This window comes from Pan paniscus, chromosome 6 (genome assembly GCF_029289425.2).
Source record: "Pan paniscus chromosome 6, NHGRI_mPanPan1-v2.0_pri, whole genome shotgun sequence".
Lineage (NCBI taxonomy): Eukaryota > Metazoa > Chordata > Mammalia > Primates > Hominidae > Pan > Pan paniscus.
Window position 1 is genome coordinate 93,857,449 of NC_073255.2, and position 20,302 is coordinate 93,877,750.

At 44.2% G+C, this 20,302-nt stretch overlaps 1 non-coding gene and 1 pseudogene across 1 annotated transcript in view; one reads left to right on the forward strand and one right to left on the reverse strand.

Annotated features, from left to right (window-relative positions):
• Nucleotides 1–20,302, forward strand: part of LOC100995460 (uncharacterized) — a 102,760-nt gene that overhangs the window by 71,043 nt on the left and 11,415 nt on the right. The window contains exons 14-18 of the transcript XR_010112621.1: nt 4,437–4,629; nt 4,798–4,902; nt 6,025–6,128; nt 9,941–10,093; nt 18,838–19,028. This is a non-coding gene — a transcript (uncharacterized LOC100995460). The remainder of the gene's footprint in view (nt 1–4,436; nt 4,630–4,797; nt 4,903–6,024; nt 6,129–9,940; nt 10,094–18,837; nt 19,029–20,302) is intronic.
• On the reverse strand, nt 10,610–10,709 carry LOC112440546 (U6 spliceosomal RNA; annotated as a pseudogene).

Below are 20,302 nucleotides of genomic sequence, written 5' to 3' on the forward strand. Positions count from 1 at the left end.
ATTCAAACCTTTACTTTTCTCCTTTTGGAAAAGATCAGAGGATCAGAGATCTCTCCTCAACACGAGGTGCCATCCTTTCCTGAAGGAGCTCCTTGTAAAGTGCATGAGGTGTTCCTTTTGGTAAAAAGACACACTGCGCGACCGCAGAGACCTGAGCCTGAACCTATAAAGATCTGAACAAGGTGAACAATGAGACTATGTAAAGGGGAGGTTAATTCCAAGGTGACAGGAACTTTATGGATAAGATTATGATTTCTACACTTCGTGTCACCTTCTAACTCTAGTATGAAGTTACATTGTATACGTTGGTGCCCTAATCTCAGTCTGTGGATATTAGATATTAAGATTGGGGAGAAAATAAAACAGCCAGTTAATGTGCACCATTTTTACAGGCACTGTCAGTAGCATATAAGAAATAGCATGTTTCTCAAAAGTAAATCAGTTCATAGTAGTCAGTTGGCACATTTGGCAGGTACTTCTGTGAACTTTTTTTGGGTATCTTTAAACTCTTCATTCATTGATCCTGTTAACCCAAAGCTTATTTAATAACATAAGCTTTTGGTTATCAATTAGATGTCAGGAAAAACGGAGAAATGAACAGCTAATATAATGAGTTAAAAGGATTGAGGCTGTAGGAATAATGTTACCAAGAATAACTTTAGGATTGTTTGTTACTGTAGCTAGCTGTGATTATCAAAATAGGGAGATGCCTGTTTTTCTCACAAAAATGTAATTGTGCAGGTAGGCTAAGGCTGACATTGGTTCAGTTGCTCAAACATGGTAAGACTGGCTTCCCTGTGCCTCTCTTCACTCTCCTTTCTGGTGCACAATGACCAAGAGAACTCCTGTCATCGTGTCTCCATCCATCATGTCTCCATCCAATTATAAGTAAAGAAAATGCAGCATGAGCCCTGCCTGCACCCACAGTCAGGAAAAGCAAGAGGCTTGTTTTGAATCCTCGCAGAATTTTGCATAAGTCTCTTGGTTTTAAAAACGATGACTTTTAAAATAATAAAGTAAAATAAAGCACAAACTCTGAGGCCAAAGTGATAGGATTTAAATCAGTGCTCTGCCACTTAGAAAAATTAAATTCTCTGTTGTTTAGGTTGCACACCTGTAAAATGGGAGGAAGAAAATAATATTTGACTCATGGTTTTTAAAATTTGAGATGTTATTTCTTTAATAAACAGCTGCTATCATTTGAGAACACTTGCTATTTAGGCACTTAGGAATTTTTCATTAGAAGGGATGTAAAGAAAGACGATGGGCATTTGTAATGGATTTAACATTCATCGTTTGACTGCCTGACTGACCCCCAGAGCTGTGATTTTACTAATGAATTTTTCAGAAGTCCCTTAGCTAGCAATGAGCCTAACCAGCCTCTCACTCTCACCATTCATTGCTCTTCTTCTTATCTGTTTCTCTACAAACTTGGTTACTCTCACAAAGTGATAAAAACTTGCATTTCTTTTCTTTCCTTTTTAGAGATAGGATCTTACTCTGTCACTCAGGCTGCAATGCAGTGGTGTGATCATGGCTCGCTGTGGCTTCAAACTCCTGGGCTCAAGCAATACTCCCGCCTCAGCCTCCCAAGTAGCTTGGACTACAGACATACACCACCATGCAAAGCTAAATTTTTTATTTTTTTGTTGTAGAGATGGGATTGTGCTATGCTGCCCAGGATGATCTCAAACTCCTGTCCTCAAGTGATCCTCCTGTCTCAGCCTCCCAAAGTGCTGGAATTATAGGCAGCCATGGGCCACCTGTGTCCAGCCCGCTATTTTCTTTTTTTAAATAACAACTTTATTGAAATGTAGTTCACATACCATGCAATTTATTTATCAAAGTATGCAATTCAGTGGTTTTTAGAATATTCATGGAACTGTGATCTATCACCACAATCCATTTTAGAAGCTTTCATTACCCTATAGAGAAATCCACTGTTCTTAGCCACTAGCTAAGAACAATGGCGGGGAGTAAGCCACTAGGTTACTCCCCGCCATGCTTCTGTGTTTCCAATAGGCAACCACTGATCTATTTTCTGTCACTATAGATGTGCCTAATCTGGACCTTCTATATAAATAGGATTGTGCAATATGTGATTGTTTGTGGCTGGCTTTTTTTTCCCCTCTTAGCACAGTGTTTTCAGAGTTCCTTCCTGTCATAGCATGTGTCAGTATTTCGTTCCTTCTATGGCTTAGTAATATTCCACGGTAGAGACACACCACATTTTGTTTATTCTTCAGTTGATGAACATTTGGGTTGTTTCCATGTATTGGCTATTATGAATAATGCTGCTATGAAGATTCATGTACAAGTTTTTGTGTGGACATATATTTTTATTTCTCTGGCATATATACCTAGGAGAGAAATTGTTGCATTCTATGATACTGTACATTTAGCCTTTTGAGAAACTGTTTTCCAAAGTGGTTACACCAGTCAGGTGCAGTGACTTACACCTGTAATCCCAGCTACATGAGAGGCTGAGGTGGGAGGATCACTTGAGCCTACGAGTAAAGAGAGACCAGCTTGGGCAAGATAGCAAGACCCTGTTTCGGTTTTTGAAAAATCAAATTAAAATGACAAGAAGACAGGTGCGGTGGCTCACGTCTGTAATCCCAGCACTTCGAAAGGCCGAGGCAGGTGGATAACTTGAGGTCAGGAGTTCAAAACCAGCCTGGCTGGCCATGGTGGCAGATGCCTGTAATCCCAGCTACTCGGGAGGCTGAGGCAAGGAGAATTTTTTGAACCCAGGAGGTGGAGGTTGCAGTGAGTCAGGATCACACCACTGCATTCCAGCCAGGGCAAAAGAGTGAGACTCTGTCACACAAAAAAAGTAAAAATATAAATAAATAAATAAAATGACGAGAAAAGAAACACCCAAAGTAGTTAAACCATTTTGTGTTCCCACCAGTAATGTATGTGGGTTCCAATTTCTCCACATTTTCACCAACATTTCTTTTTTTGAGACATGATCTCTCTGTGTCACTTAGGCAGGAGTGCAGTGGTGTGAACATGGCTCACTGCAGCCTCGAACCCCCAGACACTTGTGATCCTTTTATTTCAGCCTCTTGAGAAGTTGGGACTACAGTCAAACTCCACCACACTCAGCTAATTTATTTTTAGTAGAGACAGGGTTTCACTATGTCGCCCAGGCCGGTTTCTAACTCCTGGACCCAAGTGATCCACCTGCCTTGGCCTCCCACACTGCTGGGATTATAGGTGGGAACCACCATGCCTGGTCCTCTCTCTCTTTTCTCTCTTCCCTTTCTTTCTTGGTGGAGGGAAATATGTCATGTACCAGCTATCCATCCAATGAGTGCCCATCAGTTCCAAATTCACCCTTCACTGCCTGATCTGCAAACATAGAGGTGGGTTCCTTAAATGCTTCCTCTGTCAGCTGGTACATGATTAAATGTTGTCAGTACATAGTACTAGAGGGATCTTGTAAGAGGCTTTTCTTTCTGGTTGTTGTGTGCGAATCTCCACAGGCACTGAGCTTCTCCAGCACCGGGATGCTGCCCTGCACAGTGCTCAGCAGCATCCAGTGACCAGCAGTTTCTCTGCACCTGCCTGGGTGGATTTGTAGTGAGACAACTGTTCATTAATAGCTTAATCTAGCACCCCAGAGGGTGAATTTTCAGCAAATTCCAGAGGGCAGATTGCTAGCATGTTCAACCATGTGGTAATGCAGCAATTCTGCTATTGAATTACCCGTGACTGTGCCCTCTCCAAGTGGGGGCTGGATCTCAGCCCTAGTGGGGAGTCTTTTCCTTGATCACGGTATCTCAGTGTTGGGAAAGTAGGGACAGTTACTGCTTGTTATATCAGCTGGTCCTATACTCTTTTTTTTTTGGAGACAGGGTCTCCCTCTGTTGCCCAAGCTAAAGTGCAGTGGCGAAATCATGGTTCACTGCAGCCTTGACCGCCCAGGCTCGAGCAATCCTCCCACCTCAGTCTCCTAAGTACCTAGGACTATAGGTGTGTGCCACCACACCCAGGTTTTTTTTGTTGTTGTTAGTTTGTTTGTTTGGGTAGAGACGGGGTCTCACTGTGTTTCCCAGGCTGGTCTCAAACTCCTGGCCTCAAGGAATCTTCCTGTCTTGGCTTCCCAAATTGCTGAAATTATAAACATGTGCCACCGTGCCTGGCCTCTGCTAGTCCTATATTCTCTAGCGTTCTCTTTACTTTTTGGTAGCCATCTCTCCTTAATGCTGTTGCCCTGTTATAATTAATAATTTTTTATTTTAAATTTAACACTTTAAACTTTTGAGTGGTTTATGTCTCCTGTTTGGACTCTGACAAATACAGAATTGATGCTAGGAAGGGTCCCGGGAGATAGACCCAGACAACTGGGATTTGGGCATAGGTTTGGTTATCCAAGGGGCAGTGCTGAGCTCCTTGCCAATGGGACATGGGATGCTGTTGATTTCCAGGACCTCACAGTGACTCACGCTACCACTTTCTGTTGATTGTGATGAAACGCCAGCTGAGGCACATGCCTTGGGAGCTAAGTGGCTGCTGCACTTGACCACTATGAAGACTGGTGTGGGAAGAATCCTTTTGGATGCACTTGCAGGGGCCCCTAATCCCTGGGTCACAGGCCTATAATGGGCTACATGGCAGGAGGTGAGTAGAGGGTGGGCGAGCGAAGCTTCATCTGTATTTACAGCTGCTCCCCACGTTACCACCTGATCTCTGCCTCCTGTCAGATCAGCGGCAGCATTAGATTCTCATGTGAGCACGAACCCTATTGTGAACTGTGCATGCAAGGGATCTATCTTGCTCTGTCCTTAGGAGAATCTAATGCCTGATGATCTGTCACTATCTCCCATCACCCCCAGATGGGACCATCTAGTTGCAGGAAAAGAAGGTCAAGACTCCCAGTCATTCTACATTATGGTGAGTTATATAAGTATTTCGTTATATGCTACAATGTAATAATAATAGAAATAAAGTGCATAATAAACGTAATGTGCTTGATATATCCCAAAACTGACCTTTGCTGCCCCCAGTCTATGGAAAAACTGTCTTCCATAAAACTGGTCGCTGCTCCCCCAAAAATTGGGGACCGCTGCACTCAACACAGAGAGAAAAACAAAAAGCTCAAGTCTTTACCTCTCAGTGTAAGTCATGATCTAAGATCCAGAGAGCTTCCATGATAGCCCAAACACAATTCCTTATTTCTTGTATCCACAGGGCTGATATTATTGGAAATGAAACACAAACTTAAATGTGTTGGTTGCTGAATTACAATGACAGTTGAATTCACTGTCACCAAGGTTCTCATGAGAATGTTAGGGCACTAATAAGTGAAGAATGGGATCTTTTTCTTTTTCTTTTTTTCTTTCTTTTTTTTTTTTTTTTTTGAGGCAGTCTCCCTGTGTTGCCCAGGCTGGAGCACAGTGGTTTGATCTTGGCTCACTGCAGTCTCAACCTCTCAGGCTCAAGCTATCCTTCCGCCTCAGCCTCTGGGGTAGCTGGGACCACAGGTACGAGCCACCATGCCCAGCTAATTTTTGTGTTTTGTAGAGATGTGGTTTCATCACATTGCTCTGGCTGGTCTCAAACTCCTGGGCTCAAGCCATCCACCCACCTTGGACTTCTAAAGTTTTGAGATTACAGGCAGGAGCCACCATGCCCGGCCCTTTTCTCTTTTACACTGGTTTATTGTGAGGGCCTCCAATTGTCTTTCTGACTATTAGCCTTGCTCACTTCGGCCTGTTCACTGAAGCCAGAGGAATTCTCCTAAAAGGCAAATTTGGGTCAAAATAGTTCTTGATTAAAACCTGCTGGTGACTGCCCATTGCCTTTAAGACGAAGTCCAAACTAATGTGGCCACAGGGCCGGGTAAGAGCTGGTCTCCGCTCACCTTCCCAGTTTTATCCTGCACCACCCTCCCCAAATCCCTACCCTCCAGCCACAAGGAATGTTAGTTTCCTTGGGGGACTTTACTGGTCCTTCAGGAAACCCTCTCCCTACCTCCATCATCACTCTTTCACTCTCATCTTTGCTCATTTTTAGCCTCAGCCAAGATATCTCACCCCACTCTCTCTGATGCAACAAGAAGCCCCTGGAGAACGTTTCAGTCCCATTTTGTACTTCTGTCATGTGCTCATCACAGTCTGGTAAGTGTTGGCCTGTGATTCCTAGATTAGTCCATTTTGCATTGCTATAAGGAAACACCTCAGGCTGGGTAGTTTATAAAGAAAAACAGTTTATTTGGCTCACAGTTCTGCAGACTATACAAGTAGCATGGTGCCAGGCTGGGAGCAGTGGCCCACACCTGTAATCCCGGCACTTTGGGACGCTGAAGCAGGAGGATTGCTTGAGCCCAGAAGTTTGAAACCAGCCTGGGAAACATGGTAAGATCTTGTCTCTGCTAAAAATAAAAAAAAAATAGCCAGGTATGGTGGTGCACTGATGCATTCCTGTGGTTTCAGCTACTTGAAAGGCTAAGGTAAAAAGACCTGTTTAGCCCAGGATGTCAGGGTTGCAGTGAGCCATAATTACACCACTGCTCTCTAGCCTGAGTGTCAGAGTGAGACCCTGTTTCAGAAAAAAAAAAAACGTAGTACCAGCATCTGCTGGTGAAGACCTCAGGAGGCTTCCTCTCATGGCGGAAGGTGAAGGAGGAGCCGGCATGTCACTTGTTGAGAAGAGGGAGCAAGGGAGAGGGGAGGAGATGCCACTCTCTTTAAACAATCAGCTCTCACATGAACTAGTAGAGAGAGAACTCACTCATTACCTTGGGGAGGGCACCAAGCCATTCATGAGGGATCTGCCCCCACGACTCACACACCTCCCACCAGGCACCACCTCCAACATTAGGGATTTAATTTCAATATGTGATTTGGAGGAGACAAACGTTCAAACTGTATCAATTTCCTGCTACCCTGTAAGCTCTGCGAGGGCAGAAACTTTTTTTTTTTTTTTTGATACGGAGTTTCGCTCTCATTGCCCAGGCTGGAGTGCAGCGCCGCAACCTCAGCTCATTACAACCTCCGCCTCCTGGGTTCAAGCGATTCTCCTGCCTCAGCCTCCTGAGTAGCTGTAGCTGGGATTACAGACATGCACAACCATGCCCTGATAATTTTTGTACTTTTAATAGAGACAGGGTTTCACCATGTTCGTCAGGCTGGTCTTGAACTCCTGACTTCAGGTGATTCACCGGCCTCGGCTTCCCAAAGTGCTGGGATTACAGGCATGAGCCACCACGCCCGGCCAAGGGCAGAAACTGTTATACCTTGTTCACCGCTGTTTCCTGGGCACCTATTATAGTGCCTGGTATATAGTAGGAGCTCAAGAAGTGTTTGTTAGGGCCTGATGTGTTGGCGCAAGCCTGTAATCCCAGCTTTTTGGAAGGTGGGGGCCAGAGGATTGCTTGTGCCCAGGAGTTCAAGGCCAGCCTGGGCAACGTAGTGAGACCCTGTCTCTAGAAAAAATAATAAACTGGCCAGGCACAGTGGCTCACACTTGTAATCCCAGCACTTTGGGAGGCCGACGTGGGCAGATCATCTGAGGTCAGGAGTTCAAGACCAGCCTAGTGAACATGGTAAAACCCCTTCTCTACTAAAAATATAAAAATTAGTCAGGCATGGTGGCACGCACCTGTAATCCCAGCTACTCAAGAGGCTGAGGAAAGAGAATTGCTTGAACCCAGGAGGCAGAGGTTGCAGTGAGCTGAGATCATGCCACTGCACTCCAGTCTGGGCAACAGAGCGAGACTCCGTCTGAAAAAAAAAAAGACAAGAAAAAATAATAAATTTAGCTGGGTGTGGTGTTACATGACTGTAATCCCAGCTATTTGGGAGGCTACGGTGGGAGGCTCACTTGAGCCCAGGTGACAGAAGCTGCAGTGAGCCATAACGAAGCTGCAGTGAGCCATAATCATCTGCCTGTACTTCAGCCTGTGTGACAGAAGGGGACTCTGTCTCAAAAAAAGTAAAAAAAAGAAAAAGAAATATTCATTGGGAAAATAAAAAAAGAGTGAACAAGCAAAGTTTCAGGAGAGTACTGTGAATGTGGGTCGTGTCAGTAGAGTGTAGGGAGTTGGGCAGGAGCGGCTGGACTTGAAGAGCAGGTTGGTGGAGACCAGGTCATTTATCGTAAGCAGTTTGCCCTGTAGCATGTAGATCAAATATCCCACATTGGCTGCTGGCGACTGAACTGGGCTTCCTGTTTCTGTGTTTGGTTTGACCATCACAGTGTTGAAGAACTGTTGAAGTGAATACCTTGCAGTTTGCTACAGTTCCCCCTGGTCTCCCACATTACTCTGGCCTCATTCCCTCCTGTAGGTTGCCTGACCTGCTGAGACCTGTGTTTGCTATCCCTGCAGATGGGTGGGTAGGAGGTGATTTAAGGAGGAAGATTTAATATATGAGTTATAGAAAGATAAATAGACTGGGCACAGTGGCTAAAGCCTATAATCCTAGCACTTTGGGAGGCGAAGGCGGGAGGATTAGTTTGACCCAGGAGTTCAAGACCAGTCTGGGCCACATAGTGAGACCCTGTCTCTACAAAAAATTAAAAAATTAGCCAGGCACGGTGGCATGCACCTGTAATCCCAGCTACTCAGGAGGCTGAAGTGGGAGGATAGCTTGACCCCAGGAGTTGAAAGCTGCAGTAAGCAGTGATCTTGCCACTGCACTCCAGTCTGAGTGACAGAGTGAGACCCTATCTCAGAAAAAAAAAAGCAAGAGAGAAGTAAATAGATCTAGCATTGGTGGGAGTGTGCTTTTGAGTGCTCTTTAGGAGAAATTTTTATTTTAATATTTTTTTCTTCTTTAAATTTTTTATATTCCAGCAGGCTGGGTCCATTCACTCCCCTTTAATTTCTCAAACACAAAGCGCCCTGCCAGAATCTCAAGTTGGATCTGCAGTAGATCACCATTAACATAGCAGCCTGATATGTTGTAAGTCCTTATGCCAGGAACTGTGCAGGATACAAAATGTAAGAGAAGGCTGGAATAGAGCATCTCTGGGGGAAACGAGAGCCAGAGATACAGCGGTGTCCCATGGAGACAGCCAGCTGGTGTTCGGTAGTGCTTTGTGGAAAGGCTGTACTTTGGTAAGGTCTCCACATCTGCAATGTGGCCTTCAATATTGTAGGTCCCCAAACTCCAGGTTTTTACTTTCCCTGCATAGGTCAGGGTTGTAGGGAGTGATTCACCCTAGCAGAACTCCCTGGTTTTTAAGGCAGGTGTTCCATTTATTAATTGACAAAGGATGCATATTTCTCCTTTGGTAACCTGATGAGTTAGGTCTTTTCCCCAGGGACTCCCTTTCCACCTGAAGTTTCTTGGAAAACTAAGCAGAGGATGAGGGAAAGGCTGTGAACAAGCTTGCTGGTCCATCCCTGTCCTAAAAAAGAGCATACGTCTTCTGTAACCAGAAGACCCTTTTCACTAGTCAAGGCTGGGCAGACTGAGATGAGGGGTGTGTGTGTGTGTGTGAAGGCTGGGCAGACTGAGATGAGGGGTGTGTGTGTGTGTGTGTGAAGGCTGGGCAGACTGAGATGAGGGGTGTGTGTGTGTGTGTGTTTTCTTACTCTGTCACCCAGGCTGGAGTGCAGTGGGATCAGAGCTCACTGCAGCTTCTACTTCTGCAGCTTCCACTTTGATCCTCCCACTTCAGCCTCCAAAGTAGCTGGGACTATAGGAATGTGCCCCCGCACCCAGCTCATTTTCTAATTTTTTGTAGAGATGAGGTTTCACTGTGTTACCCAGGCTGGTCTTGAACTTTGGGCCTCACGGGATATCCTCCTGCCTTAGTCTCCCAATGGGCTGGGATTATAGGTGTGAGCCACCTCACCTGACCTGTGATGAGTTTTCAACAATGTGATTCCTCTTTTACAGAACCACCTAAGCTAAATATTCTTTTGAGAACAAGGGCTAGCCTGTAGTTTCATGGCCTTTTTTCCATTTGTGGTTTTTGCCAGGTGGAATTTAAATGACCTCTTATCAAGATGGATAAACCCAAGTTTCCCAGTGCTGGAATATAGAAAATGGATGGACAAGTAAGTCCCACTCAGCACCCATAGCCCAGACATGGGGACCTCAACACACCTGGGCCCCAGACATCACCTTTCATTGTGAGTAGCTCAGAGATGACACTTTTGGTTGTTAAGTGCCCACTGGCAGTAGTTTCTGTAACAGCAAGTGAAGGAATAAATAGTCACCAAAACATTTTCTGTTCCCAATTCCAACATTTAATTGGATGAGATAATTATTTTATGAAGAATTTTCATATGGCACAGTCGTGGCCATATCTTCAAGTCAACAGAAAAATTCTATTAAACAGTCAACCTTCTGTCTCACTCTGTTGCCCAGACTGGAGTGCAATGGTGCAATTATGGCTCACTGCAGCCACAACTTCCTGGGCTCAAGCAATCCTCCCACCTCAGCCTCCCAAAGTGCTGGAATTATAAGCAGACAGCCACCATGCCTGAAAGCTCGACAATTTACATCAAGTGTAATAAGAATGCTCACGCCCTGTGACTCACAGTAATCTCACTTCTGGAAATACCATCTTTGGATATAATTCAACCTAAACAAAAGGTCATATGCACACAGTGAAAATCCGGATGTAATTTTTTTCTCTTTTTAAAAAAAATATGGAATGATTCAGAAACTTGCATGTCGTTCTTGCACAGAGGCCATGCCAATCTCCCTATTGTTCCAACTGTAGTATATGTGCTACTGAAGCAAGCATGAGTAATTTAAGATAAAGTGGTTAAGTGGAATAAGGAAGAGTTATGGGGAATTTAAAAGTTTATGATATTTATAGGCACCTAGTAACAGCTCAGTAAATATTAGCTGCTACTTTTATTATTTTTATGGTAATTCCACTCAATTAAAAACTGTCATTAAAAATTACCATTGTCATGGAACATAATGTATCCTACAGTATAATTGTAAAAACAGATACAATTTGTCTCTTGGTATATTGGGGGGATTAGTTCCAGCTCCCCCATTTCTGTGTACACCAAAATCCACCCATACTCACTGCAGCCTAGACTTTTCAGGCGCAAGGGATCTTCCCACCCCAGACTCCAAAGTAGCTGGAACTATAGGTGTGCACCACCACCACACCTGGCTAATTTTTTTTCTTTTTTTGGTAGACACAGGGTCTCACTATGTTGCCCAGACTGGTCTCCAACTCCTGTCCTCAAGCGATCCTCCTGCCTAGGCTTCCCAAATTGCTGGGATTACAGGCATGAGCCACCATGCCTGGCCTCTGCTAGTTCTGTATTCTCTAGAGTTGTCTTTCATTTGTGCTAGTGTGTCACTCATTATGCCAATCCTCTGTTATAATTAATACTTTTTATATTAAATTTACATATATATATATTTTTACTTTTTTTTGTTTTTTATTGGTACTGGGTCTCACTCGATCACCTAGGCTAAAGCGCAGTGGCACGATCTCTACTCATGGCTACCTCCACTTCCCAGGCTCAAGCAATTCTCCTTCCTCAGCCTCCTGAGTAGCTGGGATTACAGATATGTGCCACCACGCCTGGCTAATTTTTGTGTTTTTTGTAGAGACGGTGTTTCGCCACGTTTCCCAGGCTGGTCTCAAACTCCTGAGCTCAAAGCGATCACCCGCCTTGGCCTCCCAAAGTGCTGGGATTACAGGTGTGAGCCACTATGCCCATTTTAGTTTAAACTTCTGAGTGGTTTATATCTCCTGATTGGACTCCTAGAAATACAGAATTGATGCTAGGAAGGGTACCAGGAGATGGACCCACACAGATGGGATTTAGGCATAGGTTTGGTTATCCAAGGAGCAGAGCTGAGCTATTTGCCAATGGGACATGGGATGCTGATAATTTCTAGGAAGTGACCTCACAATGACTCAAGCTACCACTTAATGTTGATTGTGATGAAATGCCAGCCGAGGCATATGCCATTCAAGCTAAGGGGTGCTACACTTGACCACTGCGGCAGTATAGATGAGTCTGAAGAATGGTATGGGATGGATACTTTCGAATGCACTCGAGCAGGGGTCTCCATCCACAGGGCCACAGAGCCAGAGGTGAGCAGCAGGCGAGTGAGGGGAAACTTCATCTGTATTTATAGCCCCTCCCCATTGCTCACATGACCACCTGAGCGCCATGTCTTGTCAGATCAGCGGCAGCATTAGATTCTCATAGGACCATGAACCCTGTTGTGAAGTGTGCAGGTAAGGGATCTAGGTTGTGCGCTCCTTATGAGAATCTAATGCCTGTTTCTCCCATCACCCCAGATGGACAGTCTAGTTGCAGGAAAATAAGTTCAGAGATCCCACTGATTGTACATTATCATGAGTTGTAGAATTATTTCGTTGTATATTACAATGCAATAATAATAGAAATAAAGTGCACAATATATGTAATGCACTTGAATCATCCTGAAGTCATTCCCTCCACCCCCAGTCTGGAAAAAATTGCCTTTCATAAATTCACTCTGTTTTTTTGCATAGAGACAGGGTCTTAATGTGTTGCCCAGGCTGATCTCAAACAGCTGGGCTCGAGTAATCCACCCCTCTCAGCCTCCCAAAGTGTTGAGATTACAGGCGTAAGCCACCACGCTCAACCAGCTGATGAAAGAGATGTACATGCCAGATGCAGTGGCTCACACTGTAATCCCAGCACTTTGGGAGGCTGAGGTGGGAGGATTGCTTAAACTCAGGAGTTTGAGACCAGCCTGGGCAACATGGTGAAACCCTGTCTCTAAAAAATTTTTAAAAAGCTGGGCACGGTGGCTCAAGCCTGTAATCCCAGCACTTTGGGAGGCCAAGGTGGGCGAATCACGAGGTCAGGAGTTCGAGACCGGTCTGACCAACATGGTGAAACCCCATCTCTACTAAAAATGCAAAAATTAGCCAGGCATGGTGGCGTGCTCCTATAATCCTAGCTTCTCAGGAGTCTGAGGCAGGAGAATCGCTTGAACCGGGAAGTTGGAGGTTGCAGTGAGCTGAGATCACACCACTGCACTTTAGCCTGGGCGACAGAACTAGACTCTGTCTCAATAAATAAATTAATTAACTGAGTGGGGTGATGTGCACCTGTAGTTCCAGTTACTACAGAACTAGACTCCGTCTCAATAAATAAATAAATAAATAAATAAATAAATAAATAAGTGAGCGCAGTGGCGTGCACCTGTGGTTCCAGTTACTAGGGAAGCTGAGGTGGGAGGATGTTTTGATCTGGGGAGGCTTAGGTTGCAGTGAGGTAAGATTGTGCCATTGCACTCTAGCCTGGATAAAAGAGCCAGACACTTTCTCAAAAAAAAAAAAAAAAAAATGCCCGGGGCAGGGTAAGTGGGGAGGGGCACAGAGCTCCCATGCACTTTGTTGAACATGCTACCCTCCCAGCATCTCCTATGTTCAGCAACCCAGAAGCTCTGCAATCCCTGTTGTTCAGGGTGTTTATGGAGGCTTTATTATGCAAGCACGATTGATAAAATCCTTGGCCACTGGTGATTAAGTCCATCTCCAGCCAGTCTTGCCTCCTGGAGTTAAGTGGGTGAGACTGGAAGTTCCAAGCCTGTAATCATGTGGTTGCTTTTTCTGGCAATCAGCCCTCCTCCTAAAGAAATCTAGGAGCTTGCAGCCACTCATCATCTCAACAATACCCCCAAATGCATTCTTATCATGCTGGAGATCCCAAAGTTCTTAAAGGCTCTTGTGTTAGAAATCTGGGACAAAGACCAAATATTAAAACAAAAGATGCTCCTATCACCTCTAACACCGAGGTCTTTATAAAAGCTTTAGAAGCTCTGTGCCAGGAACCAGGGACAGAGACCAAATATATTTTTCTTTTCTTTTTTTGAGACAAAATCTCCCCGTGTCATCCAGGCTGGAGTGCAGTGATGTGATCATAGCTCACTATAGCTTTGACCTCCTGAGCTCAAGTGATCCTCCCACAGCAGCCTCTCAAGTAGCTGGGACTACACATGCATGTCACCCATGCCCAGCTCATTTTTGTAGAGATGAAATTTAGTTATGTTGCCCAGACTGATCTCAAACTCCTGGGTTAAAGCGATCATCTCACCTCAGCCTCTCAAGTAGCTGGGAGTACAGGCACACACCACCATGTCTGGCTAATATTCATTTTTATTTTTTTGTAGAGGTGGGGTCTCACTATGTTGTCCCAGCTAGTTTCAAACTTTGGGCCTCAAGTGTTCCTCCTGCTTTGACCTCCCAAAGTGTTGGGATTATGGGTGGCAGCCACCATGTTCAGCAATTACAAGGATTTTTTTTTTTTTTTGGTTGTTTTTTTTTTTTTTTTTGAGACGGAGTTTCGCTCTTGTTGCCCAGGCTGGAGTGCAATAGCGCAACCTCTGCCTCCTGGGTTCAAGCAGTTCTCCTGCCTCAGCCTCCAGAGTAGCTGGGAATACAGGCATGCGCCACTATGCCCGGCTAATTTTTGTATTTTTAGTAGAGACGGGGTTTCTCCCTGTTGTTCAGGCTGGTCTCGAACTCTTGACCTCAGGTGAATCACAAGGATCTTTATAAAAGAAATAGGGTAGGAGAGTCAGAACTGGAGCAGGAGATGTGGTGATGGAAGCCGAGGTCAGAGAGGGAGATTTGAAGATGCTTCACTTCTGGCTTTGAAGATGGAGTAAGGGGCCATGATCCAAGGAATGGGGGTGGCTTCTAGAAGCTGGAAAAGCCAAGAGAACACGTTAGAGCCTTCAAAAGGAATGCAGGCCTGCTGACACCTTGACTTTAGCTTTAATAGACCTAGTTGGGGCTTCAAGGCCCCAAGAATTGTAAGATGGTTTATTTGTGGTGTTTTTAGCCACAAATGTAGGAAAGTTTGTTGTAGCCACAAGAAGAAATGAACATAAAGCCAGGCATGGTGGCTCATGCTGGTAATCCCAGCACTTTAGGAATCCAGGCAGGAGGATCACTTGAGGCCAGGAGTTCAAGACTAGCCTGGACAACATAGTGGAGACCCTGTCTCTACAAAAAATTTAAAAAATGGCTGGGCACGGTGGCTTGCGCCTGTAATTTCAGCACTTTGGGAGGCTGAGGCAGGCAGATCACCTGAGGTCAGGAGTTCGAGAACAGCCTGGCCAACATGGCAAAACCCCATATCTACTGAAAATACAAAAGTTAGCCGGGTATGGTGGCATGCGCCTGTAATCCCAGTTACTGGGAAGGCTGAGGCAGGAGACACCCTTGAAACTGGGAGGTGGAGGTTGTAGTGAGTCAGGATCGCACCATTGCACTCCAGCCTGGGCGACAAGAGTGAAACTCCATCTTAAAATAAGATAAAATAAAATAAAATAATAAAAGAAATCAGCCAGGCATGATGACATGCACCTGTAGTCCCAGCTACTAGGGAGGCTGAGGTGGGAGGATTGCTTGAGCCTGGGAATTAGAGGTTGCAGTGAGCTGTGATTGCACCACTGCGCTCCAGCCTTGGTGGCAGAGTGAGATCTTGTCTTCACAAAAAAAAAAAAAAAAAAAGAATAAATGAGCATGGTGGGCAAGGGGACAGATGGCAATAGAATAGTCGGGTGGCCTCCTAAGTAAAAATTAAGCAAAGACTTGAAGGAGGGGAAGGAGTTGGCCAAGGTGCTGTGGGAAGAGCATTGTAGGCAGAAACAACAGAATAAGGTGTCTGAGGTGTGTCTGAGGCTCTGGAAGGAGGCTAGTGGAGCAGAAGGAGAGAGGGAGAAAATTAGGGCAGCGGGCCAGAGATTTGCTGGGCAGGGATCGGTACAGACTGTGTAAGCCCTGGGAGGTTATTGCTGGGCTAGATGGGAAATTCAGGAGGGTTCTGAGCAGAGAGGCGACATGATCTGTCTGCCGATTTAAAAGCATTCTCTGGCTGCTGAGTTGAGAAAGACTGTGGGAAGATTTGGATAGAAGCATGGGGGCCAAGTTGTGGCAACATCGAGGTGGGAGATGATAGTGGTCTTGACCAGGGTCGTGGTGGTGGTGAGAGATAGTCAGAGGAGAGAAGTTGGGGAGGAGGCCAGGGAGTTGCTGGGTGGGGATCTTCAGTACATGTTGAAGACAGTCAACAGGATTTCCTGACAGACTGGATGTGGGGGGTGAGAGAAGGCAGGGGTCAAGGTCGTGTTAGATTCTTACTGAATTATTAAGTAATTTTAAAAAACACTACTGCCTTTCCCAGTCCTATTAAGTATAGGATAGTAGATTAAAGAAATCTCTTCACGCTCAGTGCAGTGGCTCATGCCTGTAGTTCCACCTGTTTGGGAGGCAGAGATGGGAGTATCTTTTAAGGGCAGTAGTTCGAGACCAGCCTGGGCAATATAGCAAGACCTACTCTCAATAAAAATATTTTTCAAAATTTAATAAAATGAAATGTAGCTAGGCATGGTGATGTGTACTTGTAGTCCCAGCTACTCAGGAGGCTGAGGTGGGCAGATCTCTTGAGGTCAGGTGTTTGAGGCCAGCTTGGGCAACATAGCAAGACCCCTCACTCTACAAAAATTTAAAAATAGCCAGGTATGGTGGCACTCAACTGTGGTACCAGCCAGTGGGGAGCTGAGGCAGGAAGATGGCTTAAATTCAGAAGGTCGAGGCTTCAGTGAGCTATAAGTGCACAACTGCTCTCCAGCCTGGGCGACAGAGCAGGACCCTGTCTCACAATACAAATAAAGTAATGAAATCATAAGTTAGAGCCTTTTGGCTCTGTAGCCCTTGCAACCCTGGAGCCGTGCAGTGGGGTTTGCATCACTGGGAATGAGGAGACTCCTCCCCAGTATTGTTGCCTGACTAAACAGTGTTTTAAAAAATATATGAATCTGTTGGGAGGCCGAGGCGGGCGGATCACGAGGTCAGGAGATCTAGACCATCCTGGCTAACACGGTGAAACCCTATCTCTACTAAAAATACAAAAAAATTAGCCAGGCGTGGCAGTGGGCACCTGTAGTCCCAGCTGCTGGGGAGGCTGAGGCAGGAGAATGGCATGAACCTGGGAGGGAGATGGAGCTTGCAGTGAGCCAAGATTGTGCCACTGTACTCCAGCCTGGGGGACAGAGCGAGACTGTGTCTCAAAAAAAAATATATAGGTATATAAATATAGTTATATAACTATATATTTATATAAATATTTATATAAATTTATAAATTTTTATATTTATATAAATTTATATAAATTTATATTTATATAGTCATATAATAGTTATATAAAATATATAGTTATATAAATATATCACTACATATTTATATAAATATATATGTACACACACATATATATTAATATATATATACACACACATATATATTAATATATATATACACACATACATATATATTAATATATATATTAGCATGGGCGCAATGGCTCATGCCTGTAATCCCAGGACTTTGGGAGACCAAGGTGATCACCTGAGGTCAGGATTTTGAGACCAGCCTGGCCAACAGGGCGAAACCACATCTCTACTAAAAAAAACACAAAAATTAGCCAGGCATGGTGTTGGGCGCCTGTAATCCCAGCTACTTGGGAAGCTGAGCCAGGAGAATTGCTTGAACCCAGGTGGCGGAGGTTGCAGTGTGTCAAGATCATGCCACTTCACTTCAGCGTGGGTGAAAGAGTCAGACTGTTTCCCAAAAAAAAAAAAAAAAAATGTATTACCTATGTCAACTTGTAATGGTTTTATTATTCATGTGTAATGAATATATATTTTAAAAATTTGTCCTGTAGTATATCAACATGAAATGGTTTTATTATTAATATGTAATGAATATTTTAAATTTTTTGTGTTATTTTCTAATTTTAATATAATTATTTATATAAAGAAAAAGTCTTAAGAGATCTTCAATAGAGTTAAAAAATGTAAAGGGATGAAAGACTCAAAAAGATTGAGAACATGTAGTTTAGACATATTCAGAGTAAGCCACATACAACTTGCTACTTCACCTATTTTCTTTCTTTCTCTCTTTCTTTCTCTCTCTTTCTTTCTTTCTTTCTTTCTCTTTCTTCTTTTCTTTCGTTTTGTTTTGGGAGATGGGGTCTCCTTTGCAACCCAGGCTGGAGTACAGTGGTGCAATCACAGCTCACCGTAGCTTAGAACTCCTAGGCTAAGCCTCCTCCTGCCTCAGCCTCCTTAGTAGCTGGGACTGTAGTTATACATGATGACACCTGGCTATTCTTTAAATTGTTTTGTAGACATGGGGTCTCACTTTGTTGGCCAGGCTGGTGTCAAACTCCTGGCCTCAAGTGACCCTTCCACCCCTGCCTCCCATCCTAGAGGTATTAGCCACCACAGCAAACACTTGTTCGATTTTCTAAAAATAAACAAATTTCCGAATTAAGGCTGGGGGATGATGGCCAGAAGATAAAAGTAGAAAAACAGAAGAATAAGTTCTAATGACTTACACATATTTTTTTGACAGCAAGAAGAACTTTTAGTAAATACATTCCTTACAAACAAACAGAAGGCAAATAATGTTGTACAGGAACTTCAACACACACTGTACAATATTCCCACTTTGCTGATGTCAGTTATGGAAATTCTTCATGGTTTACTTGACTATCGCTATCAGTATTTAGCATCTCTCATCATTTTTGTCAACTTCCTTATCTGCTAACTTCTTTCCAAGAAGTTATGTCATAATATGACATACCTCTGCTGCATGAACATGGCCAGTGTCATCCTATTTAACACGTAGAATCCTTCCCTAATTTGTTTTTTTACCCTCTATCTCTTTGTTTTGCATTTTTCTTACCTTTATTGTCAGAAACTCCAGAAAGTCAATCGTAGTGATTTATCACCAATTGCTTCATTAATTTATACTTTGCTTATATGGAATTTTGCCCAACAGACGTCATTACAATTTCTAACCTTTTTTCTTTTTTTTTTCCTGAGACAGGGTCTTGCTCTATTGTCCAGGCTGGAATGTGGTAGTGCTATCACAGCTGACTGCATCCTCGACCTCTCAGGCTCAAGCAGTCCTCCCACCTCAGCCTCCCAGGTGGCTGAGACTGTATGTGCTTTGCCACAATGCCCAACTAATATTTGGACTTTTCCTATACATGGGTTCCAAAGGGCTGACTGCGAAATGTGAGTATGCATGGATTTTGGTATATGCAGAGATGGGGGGCTGGAACGAATCCTCTCTGTATGCCGAGGGATGACCGTATATGTTTTTACAGTTACACTGTAGGACACATATTGTTCCATAGCCTTGAAAATGATAATTTTTAATGACAAATAATTTTGAATTTAGTGGTATAATATAAAAGTAGCAGCTGATCAGGTGTGGTGGCTCACACCGGTAATCACAACACTTTGGGAGGCTGAAGTAGGAGGATGGCTCGAGGCCAAGAGTTTGAGACAGGCCTCAGAAATCAAGGGAGTCACCATCCCTACAGAAATATACATGAATTAGCCTAGTGTGATGGCATGTTCCTGTAGTCCCAGCTACTTGGGAGGCTGAGGTGGGAGGATCACTTGAGCCCAGGGAGGCTTAGACTGCAGTGAGTCATGATCAGGACTCTGCACTCCAGCCTGAGTGACAGAGTGACCCTGTCTCAAAACAACAAAAAGTAGTAGCTAACATTAACTGACCTTCTACCAGGTGCCTATAAATACCATAGATAGTTTAATTTCTTATAACTGTTTCTTATTTCGCTTAACCACTCTGTCTTCAGTTACTCCCAGATTTTCACTGTGTTTGTGCAGATGACTTTTTGTTTAGGTTCAGTTGTCTTCGAAGGTATTTCCAGAAGAAAGATTACTGTGAGTCATGGTGAATGGACATTCTCATTGTCCTTGATGTAAATTGACAAGGTTTTGGGTGCCTCCCAGGTGTAATCCCAGCACTTTGGGAGGCCAAGGCAGGAGGATTGCTAGACCCCAGGACTTGGAGGAGACAGTATGGTGAGACAGTGTCTCTATTATTAAAAAAAAATGCTGGTCAGATGTGGTGGCTCACGCCTGTAATCCCAACACTTTGGGAGGTTGAGGTGGGTGGATCACCTGAGTTCTGGAGTGCAATACCAGTCTGACCAACATGGAGAAACCCCGTCTCTACTAAAAATACAAAATCAGCTGGGTGTGGTGGCACACACATGTGATCCCAGCTACTCAGAGGCTGAGGCAGGAGAATCGCTTGAACCCGGGAGGTGGAGGTTGCAGTGAGCCGAGATCACACCATTGCACTCCAGCCTGGGCAATGAGAATGAAACTCCATCTCAAAAAATAAATAAATAAATAAAAAATTGGAAGCTTTACCCTGAAAGGCTTATATACAGTTTAAACACCCCTTATTGTATAAGAAAGTGCCCATTTCACTGCATCTTTGCCAGCACAGGGTATTATAATTTAATAAGTTA